Source organism: Aquarana catesbeiana, linkage group LG03 (assembly GCF_042186555.1).
Source record: "Aquarana catesbeiana isolate 2022-GZ linkage group LG03, ASM4218655v1, whole genome shotgun sequence".
NCBI lineage: Eukaryota > Metazoa > Chordata > Amphibia > Anura > Ranidae > Aquarana > Aquarana catesbeiana.
This window is the reverse complement of record NC_133326.1, coordinates 693,895,219-693,912,663: the sequence shown is the minus strand read 5'-3', so window position 1 is coordinate 693,912,663 and position 17,445 is coordinate 693,895,219. Positions and strand designations below refer to the sequence as shown.

The 17,445-nt window shown below is 39.6% G+C and overlaps 1 pseudogene; it reads right to left on the bottom strand.

Annotated features, from left to right (window-relative positions):
- Positions 1-16,196: 16,196 nt before the first annotated feature.
- LOC141134805 (ubiquitin-conjugating enzyme E2 D2 pseudogene) lies at positions 16,197-17,072 on the bottom strand (annotated as a pseudogene).
- Positions 17,073-17,445: the final 373 nt, after the last annotated feature.

The following is a 17,445-nucleotide window of genomic DNA, read 5'->3' as shown; positions in this document are numbered from 1 at the left end:
CATTCTCTTCTCATTGGCTAACTGACTTTGACAGCAGCGTGAGCCAATGGTGCCATTTTACTGTCTCGACTAGGGATGAGCGTCGAGTTTGAGTCGAACATGAGTTTGACTTGAACATCGGCTGTTCAATCATTCGCCAAAGATCAAACATTATGGGGTGTTCGCGCCAAGTTCAAGAGGCGCGTCACGCCCCATAATGCACTGCATCATCGCAGTGCATTGCTGGCTGATGATTGGCTAGGCATGCACTATGACCCGCATGCTTTGGCCAATCACAGCGCCATCAGCAAAGAGAGCCATAATTGGCCAAAGGCAGCGTGCTTTTGGCCAATTATGGCTCAGGAGTTTAAGTCTACGTCCCAGACTATACAAGGCCGCCTGCACTTCGGCCTTGTGTAGTGTGTTGCTGGTGGAGAGAGAGATATAAAGAGAGAGTGTCATTTCATTTACTTTGAGCAGGCAGTTTATTCAGTTAGCTAGATCTCACTGTAGACTGTTCCTGCTGGCAGTTAATTCAGTTAGCTGCAGTGTATTTAATATATATATATATATATATATATATATATATATATATATATATATATATATATATATATATACAGTCAGACTATATATAGATAGATAGATAGATAGATAGATAGATAGATAGATAGATAGATAGATAGATAGATAGATAGATAGATAGATAGATAGATAGATAGATAGATATAGATATATATAGATATATATATATATATACACACTGTATCCAGTTTGGCTAGATCTCACTGCAGACCGTTCCTGGTGTACGTTTTCAAATACACTTTCAAGCAGGCAGGCAAGTGATTCAGTGATCTGCAGTGCATTAAATATATATACAGTCTCCAACATATATATCCACTGCATTCCAATCTAGTCAAGCCTATATCTGACTGCAGGCCATTGCTGGTGTACGTTTTCAAATATTCTTTCAGGCAAGCAGGCAAGTGATTCAGTGATCCACAGTGCATTAAATATATATAATATCTCTTACATATATATCCACTGCATTCTAGTCTAGCCAAGCCTATAGCTGACTGCAGGCCATTGCTGGTGTACATTTTCAAAAACACTTTCAGGCAGGCAAGTGATTCATATACAGTCTCTATATCTATATACATCTATATAGAATATATATATATATATACAATATAGATTTATACATCATATAAATCTATATACAGTCTCCAACATATATATATTTTGAGGCAACTATTGCATCAGCTTTTAATGTACTGTCAACTAAACCTATTTTTGTCAGACTCATTAGACTTTTCACATTTTCAACTTTGTTGTTTTAAGTAAAGCCAACTCAATATTTTCAGTTTATAGACCAGAGGTTTAGGTTAGGAATACATACATGTATGTATTCCTAACTTAAACCTCTGGGCTATAAACTGAAAATATATAGTAGGCTTTAATTAAACCTATGGTCTATAAACTGGAAAAATTGAGTTGGCTTTACTTAAATCTATGGTCTATAAACTGGAAAAATTGAGTTGGCTTTACAGTACTTGAAAGGTGCACTCAGGTGCGCTACTAATGTCAAACCAACCAGGCTGAGGGAACTCCTTTAGCCTAGGTGTGCTTATGAGTCATACTTTTGAGCAATACTAATATCAAATGATGTGTCATACATAAAAATTCAAAAAGGCCATGAGTAAATGGTTTCAATGTGGCACAGTCCACTTAGGGGGTAAGTAGTTGAAAATAGGTAATTCGAAAAGTCCTGCAACTCAATGTGTACTTTCCTAGGTGAACAATCCTTTCTTTGGGAGCCAAAATCTTGTGAGAAATTGAAAAAATTGAAAAAAGGGGGGTCGCTTACCAGATGTGTGGGACCCCTATCACCGGGGTCTTAAGGGCTCAGATGTGTCAAATCCTGTAGGCAGGAACAGCTGATGTGGTTATCCTATTCAGACATCCATCCGACTTATATCCTTCACTGACGCTGGGATATCGGTATGATGAGCTCCCGTAGGCTAGAACAGCTGATCAGGTTGAACAGCTGATCAGGTTAAACAGACTCCAATCCTTCACAAGCGCTGTTGTATCTGTATGGCAGGACTAGCCTCTGTAGTATCACTTGCCGTATATGAGAAGGGATTACAAAAGCAGAAATCCTCCATAGTGTAATAGGTTAAAAACTTCTTTATTAAAAACCAAAAGGTGGCCGGCATCAAAGGTATTGGCAGAAAATCAATTGATTTTCATCATACCGCTATCCCAGCGCCAGTGAAGGATCTAAGGCGGATGGATGTCTGAATAGGATAACCACATCAGCTGTTCCTGCCTGCGGCATTTGACATATCTGAGCCCTTAAAATCCCCGATAGGTGATAGGGTCCCACACATCTGGTAAGCCGCCCCCCTTTTTTAAATTTTTTCAATTTCTCACAAGATTTTGGCTCCCAAAGAAAGGATTGTTCACCTAGGAAAGTACACATTGAGTTGCAGGAGTTTTCAAATTACCTATTTTCAACTACCTACCCCCTAAGTGGACTGTGCCACATTGAAACCATTTACTCATTGCCTTTTTGAAGTTTTATGTATGACACATCATTTGATATTAATATTGCTCAAAAGTATGACTCATATGCACACCTAGGCTAAAGGAGTTCCCTCAGCCTGGTTGGTTTGACATTAGTAGCGCACCTGAGTGCACCTTTCATATGATAAAACAGAAAATTCTGTTTTTTTAGGGTTGCAGCACTAGTAGTAATTTTTTTCATTTTTTATTTATTTTCCAGATTTAGTGGTTTTATATTTCATTTTTCACCTTCAAATTCACATCACTTTTTGAACATGGTAGTAAGTCGGGGTTAGCGCAGATTACATGTTACATTATATTTACAGTACTTGAACCTATGGTCTATAAACTGAAAAAAATTTGTTGGTTATACTTAAAACTATAGTTACAGACAAGTTAAGGTATGTATTCCTAACTTAAAACACTATGGTCTATAAACTGAAAAAAATTAGTAGGCTTTACTTAAAACAACAAAGTTGAAAACATGAAAAATCTAATGAGTCAGACAAAAATAAGTTTAATTAACAGTACTTAAAAAGCTGATGCAAATAGTTGCCTCAATATTTTTCAGTAGACCCAGCACAATATTTTTTACAGTGCAGTACTTAAAACATTGCTGATAAAAAGGGTAGTTAGTTGCAAATAATCAACAAAATATCAAATGTTCTTGAGTGAGTGAGTTAATGATAAAAGTGTATAAAGAAAAAAAGAGTTTTACAGTTTTGAAATTTTTCATGGCAACTTATTAAATAATCTCAAAAATGTATTTCTATCAATCAATAAAATTGAAATGTTAAATAATAATAACAATAATAATAATAATAATAATAATAATAATAATAATAATAATAATAATAATTAATTTTTATTATTAATTATAATGTCAGCTCACCTATAAACCTTTGCAATTTCATTGATGATTTTTTTTGTTCATGGAGTATTGTGGCTTATATAGGTAAGCAGATTAAACTAGACGGCTCACTGGGAGTATGAAATGCTCATTAATATTTTCATGGGATTCATCAATTATACATGAAAAAAATGTTATATTTATTTCAGCAAATAATTTCTTAATTATTTATTAATCATCCACTGAAATATATATATTATAAAAATATTACACATCACATGAAGAAATGTACTGACTTCTATTTACTTACTTTTTCATTTATAAACATTATTTCAGACATTACATATTCTGGAACACTCAACCCATTTTTCTTAGGTTGTCAGTTCTTCTCTTGCCACACGTTTTTGCTTATAGACTGTATATATGATCTATATAGTTTTAGATCTAGAAAAAGGACATTGTGTAACATTTCCTCAAAGTGACCCTGTCATTGAAAAAACATCTATAAAGAATAAGTTTAATTAAATATTTAAAACAAAATCAGCACAAGGGATAGTACTTACAGTCAATGAAACTCATTGGGAATGTTGACTATGCTTATCCTTCTTGCTCCCCTCATCTATTCATAAAAGCTGTATTTTGGCTTCTATCAATGAAAGGCATTACCTGTATATGAATGGAGGAAGAATAGATAAATGGAAGCTCCTCCTCCTCCTCTATTCATACATAAATGAATGGATGATGAATAGATACAGTGCCTTGAAAAAGTATTCACACCCCTTGACATTTTCCACATTTTGTCATGTTGCAACCAAAACCATAAATGTATTTTATTGGGATTTTATGTATTAAACATACACAAAGTGGCACATAATTGTGAAGTGGAAGGAAAATGATAAATGGTTTTCAATTTTTTTCACAAATAAATATCTGAAAATCAGCCCCCTTTACTCTGATACCCCTAATTAAAATGTAGTGGAACCAATTGCCTTCAGAAGTCACCTAATTTATAAATAGAGTCCACCTATGTGAAATTTAACCTCAGTATAAATACAGCTGTTTTGTGAAGCCCTCAGAGATTTGTTAGGGAACCTTAGAGAACAAACAGCATCATGATAGCCAAGGAACACACCAGACAGGTCAGGAATAAAGCTATGGAGAAGTTTAAAGCAAGGTTAGGTTATAGAAGCAACCAAGAGGCCCATGGTAACTCTGGAGGAGCTGCAGAGATCCACAGCTCAGGTAGGAGAATCTGTTAACAGGACAACTATTAGTCGTGCACTCCCCAAATCTGGCATTTATGGAACAGTGGCAAGAAGAAAGCCATCATTGATAGAAAACCATAAGAAGTCATGTTTACAGTTTGTGAGAAGCCATGTAGGGGACACCGCAAACATGTGGAAGAAGGTGCTCTGGTCAGATGAGACCAAAATTTTACTTTTTGGCCTAAAAGAAAATGCTATTTGTGTCAGAAAACTAACACTCCACATCACCCTGAACACACCATCCCCACCGTGAAACATGGTGGTGGCAGCATCATGTTGCAGGGATGATTTTCTTCAGCGGGGACCTGGAAGCTGGTCAGAGTTGATGGGAAGATGGATGGAGCTAAATACAGGGCAATCTTATAAGAAATATTTTTGTACCAAAAAACAGTGCTGCGCTACTTGGTGACTTATAACATAAATAAAGTGACACAAAACATACATAACATGATCTGAGAATAATGAACTGTGTAAAGTACAATATAATATACTGTGTATCAAAAGTTTGTGCAATTAATGATGACTGATTGAATAAAATCCAGATGTAATTCACCCCTCTCGAAATGAGTGCAGTGTGACAAGCTCCGCCCCCCTAGACGTGTGTCGTCAGGGCATTGACTTCTTCAGTAAAACCTCCACACGGCGGCTAATTCGAGATTTCAATGCCTTGCAGTTTGCACAAGCTGATTGTGCTTCATTTGTGATTGTACCTACTACTTTTTATACTATTAAATTAGTTTAAAATGGAGAGCAATATATGTTGTATTTTTCTGCCATTTAAACACTCAATGAACAAGATGGTCCGTTTTTTATGAACCCATTAAGGAGTCTTTTACCACAGGAGGTCTCTGCATCCAGAGTGTGCCAGGTGTCTTGATTATCCCCTGAGGGGACAACTGCTGATTTTACTTGTTTATGAAGTGACAGTGGCTACTTTAGTAATTATTATCAATTATTAACTACTCAACTACTCAACTACTACTTAATTATTCACATTATATTGCGCCGATTGATTTTTGTTTACAATCTTAGAAGAAAACTTGTTAGAGTCTTCAAAAGACTTGAGACTGGGGCGGAGATTCTCCTTCCAGCAGGACAACGACACTAAACATACAGCCAGAGCTACAATGGAATGATTTTATATCAAAGCATATTTATGTGTTAGAATGGCCCAATCAAAGTCCAGACCTAAATACAATTGAGAATCTGTGGCGAGACTTGAAAATTGCTGTTCACAGATGCTCTCCATCCAATCTGACAGAGCTTGAGCTATTTTGTAAAGAAGAATGGTCAAAAATATCACTCTCCAGATGTGCAAACCTGGTAGAGACATCCCCAAAAAGACTTGCAGCTGTAACTGCAGCAAAAGGTGGTTCTACAAAGTATTGACTCAGGGGGGCTGAATATAAATGCGCGCCCCAGTTTTTAAATATTTATTTGTAAAAAAAATGTAAAAACATTTATCATTTTCCTTCCACTTCACAATTGTGTGCCACTTTGTGTTGGTCTATCACATAAAATCCCAATAAAATACATTCACGTTTTTTGGTTGTAACATGACAAAATGTGGAAAATGTCAAGGGGTATGAATACTTTTTGAAGGCACTGTAAATGAAAGCTCCTCTCTTCCATACACATGGCACTTTTTATTGATGGAAACTATAGTGTGGCTTTATGAATGAAGGAAGGAGATGGAAAGGGCAGGTATGGTATGCACTCTTGATGAGTGTCTATGACAGATTCAGCTGATTATATTAACCCCTCAGCACTGGAAGATTACAGATGCAGGGGTACGACAGGGGGACAGAACTGCAGAGTATGACAGGGGGGCAGAGGACTTTGCATTTCAACTAAGAGAGCAACCAGCAGCACAAGGGACACTGTGCATTGAATGCAAGTACCATCCCTTGTGTTGATTAGGCTAAACTTAGGCTTTAAAGATAACGCATTCTTGTATACCTCACCAAACTCCTTTACCTTGCTGATAAATCTTGTGCCAAAATCAGAAAGAAAATAGGCCCTTGAGGTACTGTCAATCTGCATAGTCCTCCTACAGCTCTCACAGGTCTCTTCCTCTGAGCAACAAATACCTAGTATATCTTGTAATGGGTGAAGGGCAGAGAGAAGAATCTGTGAAAGCTGCATGGGACCATGGAGACCAACACTTCAGATATTTTGGTTTCCCTTTGTGCTTCCAGAGATCTCTCAGCACCCTGCAGTTTTCAGTTGCCTAGGCAGTAGGAAAGGTGAGTGCATCTGACTTGCATTGGTTTTAAAATGTTCTATAGCAAAAGTGTCACTTTAAAATGAATCTTTTTTTTTTTATTTTTTTTATTTTTTTGGGAGGGGATACAGGTGACTGTATGCCACTATTATATCTACATATTGTTTACTAATATATACAGTATATAACACAGTGCTATTCTCTTGTTGTGGGGGGATACTAAAATAAAGAGTGCCCATATTAATGGTCACTAGAATTATTTCTTCTGGAAGGTGTGGAACCCTCTAGATTTCCCAAAAGATGAAGTGTATCTCAAGTGTAGGAAAGAGTTTTTCAACATGAGGCCATGAGGTCATGTTGGCTGTTGTCCCATAACAGGAGGTGGCTGCAAAAGGACCTTCATGGCACAATCACCGGGGATAATTTGATTGAATGCTTCAGATTTGTAAACATTGAAAATGATTTTTGAAATAAACTTGTTAAAGATTATAAGATTGGATTAAAGCAGGGATAGGCAACCTTAAGGAGGTGGAGATCTACCTGAACAACGTGGGAGAAGTCAAAGATCACCGGCACAGTGTCGCCTCCTCACACCTGATTTAAACCTCTAATTACTATACTACCGAGTTGCAATCACATGCATTGCACGGCAATCATGAGTTTAAATCAGGTGGCGAGGAGGCAATATATCAACTCCTCACCACTTGTCAAACACACTCAGATCGCTTTTAAGAGGAGCAGCAGTGCCTGCTGCACTTGTGAATGAGCCCTTAGTTGCATTCAGCAGTGGCACCCTTAGGGCTCATTCACGCGTAAAGCTGGGGGGTGAGTTGCAGCTTTACCACCCCAACCCCCAATCCCTACCCCCTTTAGTTGCTGAGGCAGCAGTTAAAGGTGTACACATGCAGGAGCAGGAATTAAGCCCCCTGTTGCTTTTGATGGGTGCTATCTCCTGCTAATCATGACCCATTCAAGAGTGCAGTTTGGACCACTCCGCATGGGACAGGAGCCAGCACTACAGAGGAGGGATCGGCTTATGTGGATCTTGCTCCCCACTACAGCTCCAACTTTACAAGTAGTGCCTCTGCATTGCACTCTATTTGATGCTTTGGGATGGTGGGTCAGCAAGCCCAGAACGCGATCTACCAGTCACCTGTCTGCGATCTACTGGTAGATTAAAGGATACGTTCACTTTTGGGAACATATTAGATGTTCCACCCAATTTTTATGTAAAAAATAATGGCACACTACGAGTTAGATGAGTGTATGACACCTCCAGGGCCTAGCTGTATTATTTATAACTGACAGCTTTATAGTAATCCTGAAAGACATCCTTCGCTGCAGTTCTGGGAGAATGACATTCATCCTTCTGAGCTCAGCATCTTGAACAGGTGCTATGCCTGCCTCTTCCCTCCTTCTGCCCAATTACAGAAGCCTTGTGAACACATTTACAAAATACACAGGCTTCTGTGAATGGGCAGCAGAGGGGAGGGGCGAGAATAAGAGCTCTGTGTGTTTCTCTCCTCTCAGATCCAACTGAGCAGGGGTAGGCAACCCTTCAGAGGTTGAGATCTACCTTGACAACAGGGAGCAAATCAAAGATCCCTGGGGAAGGGGGGTCGCCCTTTAATAAAAAAATCAATCGCCCAAGAAAAACACAGCATAGCGTCCTGTGCCCCCCCACTCCCTTTACATCATTCACCTCACAATAGTGTCCTTTGTCCCCCCACACAGTAGTTTTCCTCCCCCCTCCCACAGTAAGGACATCTGCCCCCATACAATAGTGTCATCTGCCTCCCCATAGCAGTGCCCTTTCACATCATACCCACCCCACTATAGTGTCCTGTTCCCCCTACACCCTGCAGTAGAGTACATTGCCCCTCCTACTATTGCAGGGTCCTGTGCCCCCCAAAGCAGTGTACCCCTATCCCCTACACACACCCCTCCCCCCACTGTAGTGTCCTCTGTGCCCCCCCATGCAGTTTCCTCTGTCCTCTTTACCCACCCAGTGTAATGTTCTCTGCCCTCCCAGTGCGATGTCCTCTTCACACACACCCCCCATGTAGTATCCTCTGCCCCCTTTAGCCCACCCTCCCCCCACTGTAGTGTCCTGTGTCCTCTGTCTCCTTCACAACAGTGTGTACTATGTAGCACTCTCCTACCTTACACCAGTGTATAGCAGAGCAGAGAATGGCAGAAGTCACAGTACTGGGTAGAGGGTTGAGGCGGGATCTGACAGAGTTAATGTTTTACATGAACAACCTGGTGATTGGTTGCTAGGACTGCCTTGCAACCAATCACCTGGCAGTTAATAGAAAATGTTAATTCCAGCAGCTCTGCCCCGACCTCTATTCAATGCTGTGACTTCTCCTGATCTCCGTGTTACAGTGAAGAGGAGAACGGTGGCGACAGCTAGGGAAAGAACTGTGTTCCTGATTGACGGCTTGCGAACCCCTTCCCCAGAGTGTCTCTCCAGCAGAGGAATAAACCTGTCACATTTAAATAATAGAGCTAAGCTAAGAAATGTCATGCATCTCGTTGGACTTAACTTCACTTTTTTACAAAATGGATTAATTCCTGGAATTCAGCTTTAATGATGGTCCTCTCCTGGGTACCAAATACACACAAAGCAAGGTGCCATAAAATGTAAAAAAGAACAATCAGTAGGGAACTGCAGGCCACAAAACTTTTTGTCTTTATGTAATTGACGTGATTTAAAAATGACTATAGTGAATATAGTATAAACAAATGATGTGTAAAGTAGAAAACGTATACCACGCTCTGTGTAAACAAATTCAGAAAAAAATGGCAAAGCAGCATATACAACATACCATGTGATATATGAACACAGTACAAAAGATAAAATTAAAAAAGTTGTGCTAATATCTCATATACATCCAAGGAGAGAATGACAACCTCTCACATATAAATGCAGACATTGAAAGAGTGGAAAACAAAAAGTGAAAATATAAAAGTGAAAATATATGTAAAAATATTTCCACAAAAGTCCAAAGTGATATAGTCTGAAACCATGTGGTCAGTAAATACACACATGCAACATATATCCTGTAATATGGAAGCTAGGATCTGAAGCCCTTTGCTAAGTGACCACACGCAAAGCTTACCAGAAACAGTTGACCATCCACTACAGATAGATTAATCAGGCATAAGATAAGATAATCTCCTCTATTCTTTACTGGATAACGAGTCACCATAGGTGATTCATAGTATATTCCAGTGCGAGGTTCCTCCATATTTCATAGTATTGAGAACAAGAACAGAAAACTCCCATAGTATAATCTGTATAAACATTATTTATTTGGGATCCAAACATTACACTCACATGTCCTGTGTTAAAAAAGCACTTTCACAGTTTAAAACTCAGACGGATTACCAGTATTTGCTTCCCATATACTTCCGGCATTAACATAACAACATCACAGCAGGTTACACCATATGTGTTTAGTCACAGCTGACATCATTTAGTGCCCTAGATAACGTCAGTTGTGACTAAACACGTAGGGCGGAGCCTGCTGTGACGTTGCTACGTTTATGACGGAAGTATTTGGAAAGCAAATCTATTCACCTTCTATGAGGAGGTGAGCTGCCATGTAAATAAAGGAAGGCCCATAGATGTGATGTATCTGGATTCTGCAAAAGCATTTGACACAGTTCCCCATAAATGTTTACTGTACAAAGTAAGGTCCGTTAGCATGGACCATAGGGTGAGTACATGGATTGAAAACTGGCTACAAGGGCAAGTTCAGAGGGTGGTGATAAATAGAGAATACTTGGAATGGTCAGGGGTGAGAAGTGGGGTCCCCCATGGTTATGTGCTGGTACCAATCCTGTTTAATTTGTTTATAAACAACCTGGAGGATGAGGTAAATAGCTCAATCTCTGTATTTGCACTAAGCTAAGCAGGGCATTAACTTCTCCACAGGAAGTGGAAACCTTGCAAGAAGATCTGAACAAATTAATCGGGTGGGCAACTACATGGCAAATGAGGTTTAATATATAAAAATGTAAAATAATGCATTTGGGTGGCAAAAATATGAATGCAATCTACTCACTAAGGGGTGAACCTCTGGGGGAATCTAGGATGGAGAAGAACCTGGGGGTCCTACTGGATAATAGGCTCAGCAATGCCAAGCTGCTGCCAACAAAGCAAACAGAATATTGGCATGCATTAACCTCCCTGGCGGTATTCCCGAGTGTGGCTCGGGGTTAAAATTCAGTACCATTAGCGGTAACCCCGAGCCACACTCGGGATCGCATTGCAGGATCCTGGGGCGGCTTTACTTACCTTGTCCCCGGGATCCTGCGATGTCACCAGCAGTGTCCGAGGGCTCCGTCCTCCTCCGAAGCCTCTCCGTGCCAGGCTCCGTTCCCTGCGAGCGGCGCGACGCATGGGGGCGGAGCCTGGCGGCAAATTAAAAAAAAAGTAAAAATCATAACACATACAGTACTGTAATGTAACAGATTACAGTACTGTATGAAATGATTTCACATCCCTTTTGTCCCCAGTGCTTTGTCCCATGCCCTGCATGCAGTTTTACATGATATACACTGTTCTTTCTGCCTGGAAACTGGAGATTGTCCATAGCAACCAAAAAGTGTCCCTTTACATCAAAAGTGGCTTTAGACCAGCTAGAAAACAGCGATAGTAAATTAGAACACTTGCAGAATTGAGCGATAGTGAATTGTGGGGAAATTTATTTTAGTACTATTTTTTTTTTTTTTTAATTATTTATTTTTATTTATTATATTATAATTTATGTTTTTGTGTTTCAAACTTTATCATACCCGGGATATCTACTAGACTCTGGTTTGGACAGATTTAAGTGTGTTATTGTTAAGATTTACAGACCTACAATATAAAACGCCAAATTTCCATGCAAAATAATTGTACCGCTTTCAGCACCTAAAATCCGAAATAAACATACCGCCAGGGAGGTTAAAAAGGGGATTAACTCCAGGTATAAAGCGATAATTCTCCCACTCTACAAGACTCTGGTCCGGCCGCACCTGGAGTATGCTGTCCAGTTCTGGGCACCAGTCCTCAGGAAAGATGTACTGGAAATGGAGCGAGTACAAAGAAGGGCAACAAAGCTAATAAAGGGTCTGGAGGATATTAGTTATGAAGAAAGGTTGCGAGCACTAAATTTATTCTCTCTGGAGAAGAGACGCTTGAGAGGGAATATGATTTCAATTTGCAAATACCGTACTGGTGACCCCACAATAGGGACAAAATGTTTTTGCAGAGGGGAGTTTAATAAGACACATGGCCACTCGTTAAAATTAGAAGAAAAGAGGTTAGACCTTAAACTGCATAGAGGGTTCTTTACTGTAAGAGCAGCAAGGATGTGGAATTCCCTTCCACAGGCAGTGGTTTCAGCGGGGGGACATCAATAGTTTCAAAAACTATTAGATAAGCACCTAAATGACCGCAACATACAGGGATATACAATGTAATACTGACATATAATCACACACATAGGTTGGACATGATGGACATGTGTCTTTTTTAAACCTCACCTACTATGTAAATACTGTTCATCCGGAATCCGCTTTTTTAACAGAAGACATGTGAGTCTAATGTTTTTATCCTAAATAAATAACCCTTATACAGATTACACTATGAGGGGTTTTCTGTTCTTGTACTCGATACTATGAAATACAGAGGAACCTCACACTGGAATATACTATGAATCACCTATGACCTATCTAGTGAAGAATATAGGAGATTATCTTATCCTATGCCTGATTAACCTATCTGTAGTGGATGGTCAACTGTTTCTGGTAAGCCTTGTGTGTGGCCACTTGGTGAAGAGCTTCAGATACTAGCTATCACATCACAGGATATATGTTGCACATGCGTATTTATTGACCACACGGTTGGAATATATCAATTTGGACTTTTGTGGAATTATTTTTACTTATATTTCGCTTTTTGTTTTCCACTCTTCCAATGTCTGCATAAACATATGACACCATGATGATAATAACTGGGATTAAATAAAAAACTACACTTTTTGATACTGATATTAGTTGAACAATGGTTGTATCTGAACATGAGTGTTGTAAAGTATGATCCAATTCTAAAGAAGAAGATATGAATAATTTTGGCACCACAAAACTGTAATTTTGAAATCACTAAAGTATAAATCAATCCAACGAGAAAACTTAAACGCCAACTTGTGATAACTGTTATCCAACAAAAAATATTGGAAAGTATAATACAATGGATTACAGATGGACAAATATCTGTCATAAGAAATTGCTGTCAGCAGAAGACTATCTGAGGTTTCTGAGACAGTAAAGAAATATTGTACAACTGGATGATACAATTAGAAATTGAAATGCTGACAGTATTTTTTTCCAAAATAGTATGGTGCATATTAGGAAGAACATCAGTTGCCATTAAAATATCTGTTACAGCTGGGAGAGGAAGAAGTACATGGGTGAATGGAGGGTTTTGCTGTCGGACATCAATGTGGTAATCAGAATGTTTGCACATATTGTCACACAATAAATCTAAAATAATACAAAGAATAACAAAAATGTTAGAGTTTGTGGATCATGGAACCCTAATTCCGCGTACACACGGTCGGATTTTCTGACGGGAAAGGTTGGATGTGAGCTTGTTGTCGGAAAGTCCGACTTTGTGTATGCTCCATTGAACATTTGTTGTTGGACTTTCTGCCAACAAATGTTGGCTAGCAGGTTCTCAAATTTTCCACCAACAAAACTTTGTTGTCGGAAAGTCTGATTGTGTGTACACAAGTCCACGCATGCTCAGAAGCAGAAGAGGTCGGTCTTGTAAACTAGTGTTCATAATGGAGAATTAACATTCGTGATGTGGCACATTAGGAAATCTCCAAATGCAGCGCACAATTCTCTTCTTCTTTAATGGGATAATAATGAAGCTGCTTTGCTGGTGATACTGATGGAGTTATTGCAAACACATTTTCAAAGGCTTTTTTTTTCAAGTGATATCAAGAATAATAATAATTATACTAGCGCAAAATAAAAAACCCAAAAAGAAAAGCGCAAATCAACACTCACCAAACTTCTACTAACACGAAATTAGCAGAAGGAGCCCAAAGGGTGGCGCTAAAGATCTGAAAAACCATGTAGTACGTCTAGTACGTCACTACGTTCATAATTGTTGGCCAACATTTGTGTGACCGTGTGTATGAGAGACAAGTTGGAGCCAACAACCTTCGAACAAAATTCCATGGTTGCCGATCGTGTGTACGGGGCATAAGAGGCAGATCACCATAATGGTTGCCTTATTTTTTTCATCCATAAACTAGGCTGAAAACATTACTACTTTTTAAAACTAAATTGTTTAGGCAATCAAAACATTTTGAGCTGAAATTTATGAGGGGATATGAAATGAAGAAAGAACAAAAGCAAAGTAGGTAAAAATAAAGAGGAAGCAAGGAAAGAATGTTGATATATGATTTCTAGGCAAACTCCATTCCACCTGTGAAGTAACATATCTTTACAACCTGTTGAGCCCCAGCAGTCACTGAATCTTTGAGAGAGAGAAAATGCATGGATTTTTTGATGCAATTGTGTGTATGATTTGTGTTATATGAGGTATGTCCAGCTCAGGGTAGAACACCCAGATAATTAGCACCTCATCCCAAGTAATTAATTATGAAAAGGAAGAGGAGAGAAGTGGGATTTTTTTCGGTGCTGATAAATAATAATGAAAACCAATGAGATAAAATTTATATTTATATAATAATTTTAATGAGAATATAGTTAAAATATAGACAGAGCTGCTTTGTTTACTGATAATCAACAACTGGTGATAAAGGTGGTCAAAGGCAAATATTCAGCTTTAACAGAGATTGCTTTTTCGTATATTAACCCGACATATTTCACATTAGCTTCATCAGGGGATATACAAATCAGAAAAGCATAAAAACTTAATAGTAAAACGTAATACATTTTATCTCATTGGTTTTCATTATTATTTGTGAGCACCGAAAAAATCCTGCTTCTCTCCTCTTTCTTTTTATGATTTGTATTAGTTGTTAAGGAGCCTGCACCCACCAGTGTCCTAACAACCAGTGACTCATTCCTGCTGTGAGCAGCAGAGAGGAGTAATCGGTTGTTAAGGAGCTGGAATCCACCAGCTTCCTAATAACGATGAGTCATCCTTGCTGTCAGCTGGCATTAAAAGAAAACAATGTGGAGGTGCCCTCCAATCTATACCAGGCCTTGCGGGTCTGGTATTGATTTTGAGGGGGGCCCCATGCCAAAAAAAAATAATAATAATGAATGGGTCCGCCCAATCCATACCAGACCCTTATCTGAGCATCTAGCCTGGCAGGCAAGGAAATGGGTTGATGAGTGCAGTCCCCCTCTTGAACCATACCAGGCCACATGCCATCAACATGGTGGGGGCACTTTGCATGTAGCCTGGCAGGCCAGGAAAAGAGGGCCAAGCATGTGGCCTCTTATTTATTTATTTATTTATTATTTATTTCAGGTACTTATATAGCGCCGTCAATTTACGCAGCGCTTTACATATATATTATACATTCACATCAGTCCCTACCCTCAAGGAGCTTACAATCTAAGGTCCCTAACTCACATTCATACATACTAGGGCCAATTTAGACAGGATCCAATTAACCTACCAGCATGTCTTTGGAGTGTGGAAGGAAACCAGAGTACCCGGAGGAAACCCACGCAGACACAGGGAGAACATGCAAACTCCAGGCAGGTAGTGTCATGGTCGGGATTCGAACCAGCGACCCTTCTTACTGCTAGGCGAGAGTGCTACCCACTACACCACTGTGCCGCCCTTAAACCATACCAGGTCACATGGCCTAATTGTGGGATGGTACCTTGTTAAGATATTGTTGAGGACAAGGGCTTATTTCCCAGGACCCTGACCCAGTGTTTGTAAAGGGCGCAGGGTGTAGCTTATCAGAATCTTGAAGCTCCTTTTAACAAGGGGGACCCAAGATCCTGCCCCCCTATGTGAATGAGTAAAGGTAAATGGTACCTTTACTAATTTACCAAAAAAATTAAAAAAGTAAATAAAAATACAAAAGACAGTTAAAAAACCATATTCCCCAATTTAAATCCATTGTCAAACACAATGAACTCTGGCTGCCAACCCACACAAAAAACAGCCACCCACCGAACATGACCACTCCTGTTGCTTGACACTTGCTGAATGATGGCTCTGCCCTTACGCCTATGTTGTTTATTTACAGTTTCCTGTGAATTAATTAGACTACCAGTACCATCAACCATTGTGGCTGATGGCTTGTAGTTCTTTCATTGTTTATGTTTAATTTATTTCTGCTTAGCACCTTCCCCTCCCTAGCCCAGAGGCACTATGTTCATCATTTCAGTGAGAAATGAAAGACGGATTTAGTCTCATACCCAAGTTACAGTGAAGACATTGGCCACATTTTAACACATGCTCCGTTTGATACAATTATATATCTTGGGCAATTGTATTCTGGTAACTACTTGACAGTCTAAAGCAGTTTCTGTCCAATATTGAGCTAAAAGTCTTCCCATGTGAGCATGTGCATGAAGGGAGGCAGCACGAAAAAAAAAAAAAAAATAATAATAATAATAGAGGGGGAAGGTAAGTAGATGAGGTCTGAAAGGGAGGGGGAAATAGTAAATTAAAGTTTATTCCAGCTATAATGCAGGTTTATTCAGACTTGAAGATAGCATCAAATAGCATATTTCTGAGTCCATTCCTGGGCTATTCTGTTGTACTTTTCCCTATCTGTTTTGTAGATCCATAGATCTCTGGCACTAGAGGGTCATTTGGGTTTGGGTCACACAACAGTGAACAAATTGACAAAAGAACCTTTTGTTATTGTTAAAGCTGGGGACCACTGTGATCTGAGAATATCAAGACAAATGCTGCCATTGCTGTTGATATTTGGATGGTAGATTCTAGTTGTAAATGCAACTTTTGGAGGTTTGAAGGGGTAGTCTGTTAGAAAATGAATAGTCAAGAAAAACACACCACCTTGATATGGACTGTCATTGGGTCCCATAATTGTTGCTTGCCAGTGAAACATGTCATCTCCAACTGAGCCTGCAGAACATTGTGCTGGAGATTCACAAGCCAAATCATTCAGTTCCTTGTGAATCCGCTTCAGAGCCATGATGCCTCTCGCTGCTGCCAGTGTCGGGTGGGTTATTCGGGTGAGCTGGGTGGAGGAGGGCTTGTAGTTCTTAATGAATGGCGAGGGTGCTGGTGGGTGCTCTTGTAGTACATTGATTCTTCCTGCCATACAGTAACTGCCTGCCCATACGGGAGTTATTGCCAGTCAGCTTACTGAGTGACTGCAGGATCCCGGCATTGCACCCCCGATCTGCTGATTCTTTAACCACTTCCCGCCCGCCCTATAGCGGATTGACATCCGGGAAGTGGTTCTGTTATCCTGACTGGACGTCATATGACGTCCAGCAGGATAACATTCCGCAGCGCGCCCCCGGGGGCGCGCATTGCATCGATCGGTGGAGCGGTGTGTCAGTCTGACACACCGCTCCACTGATCT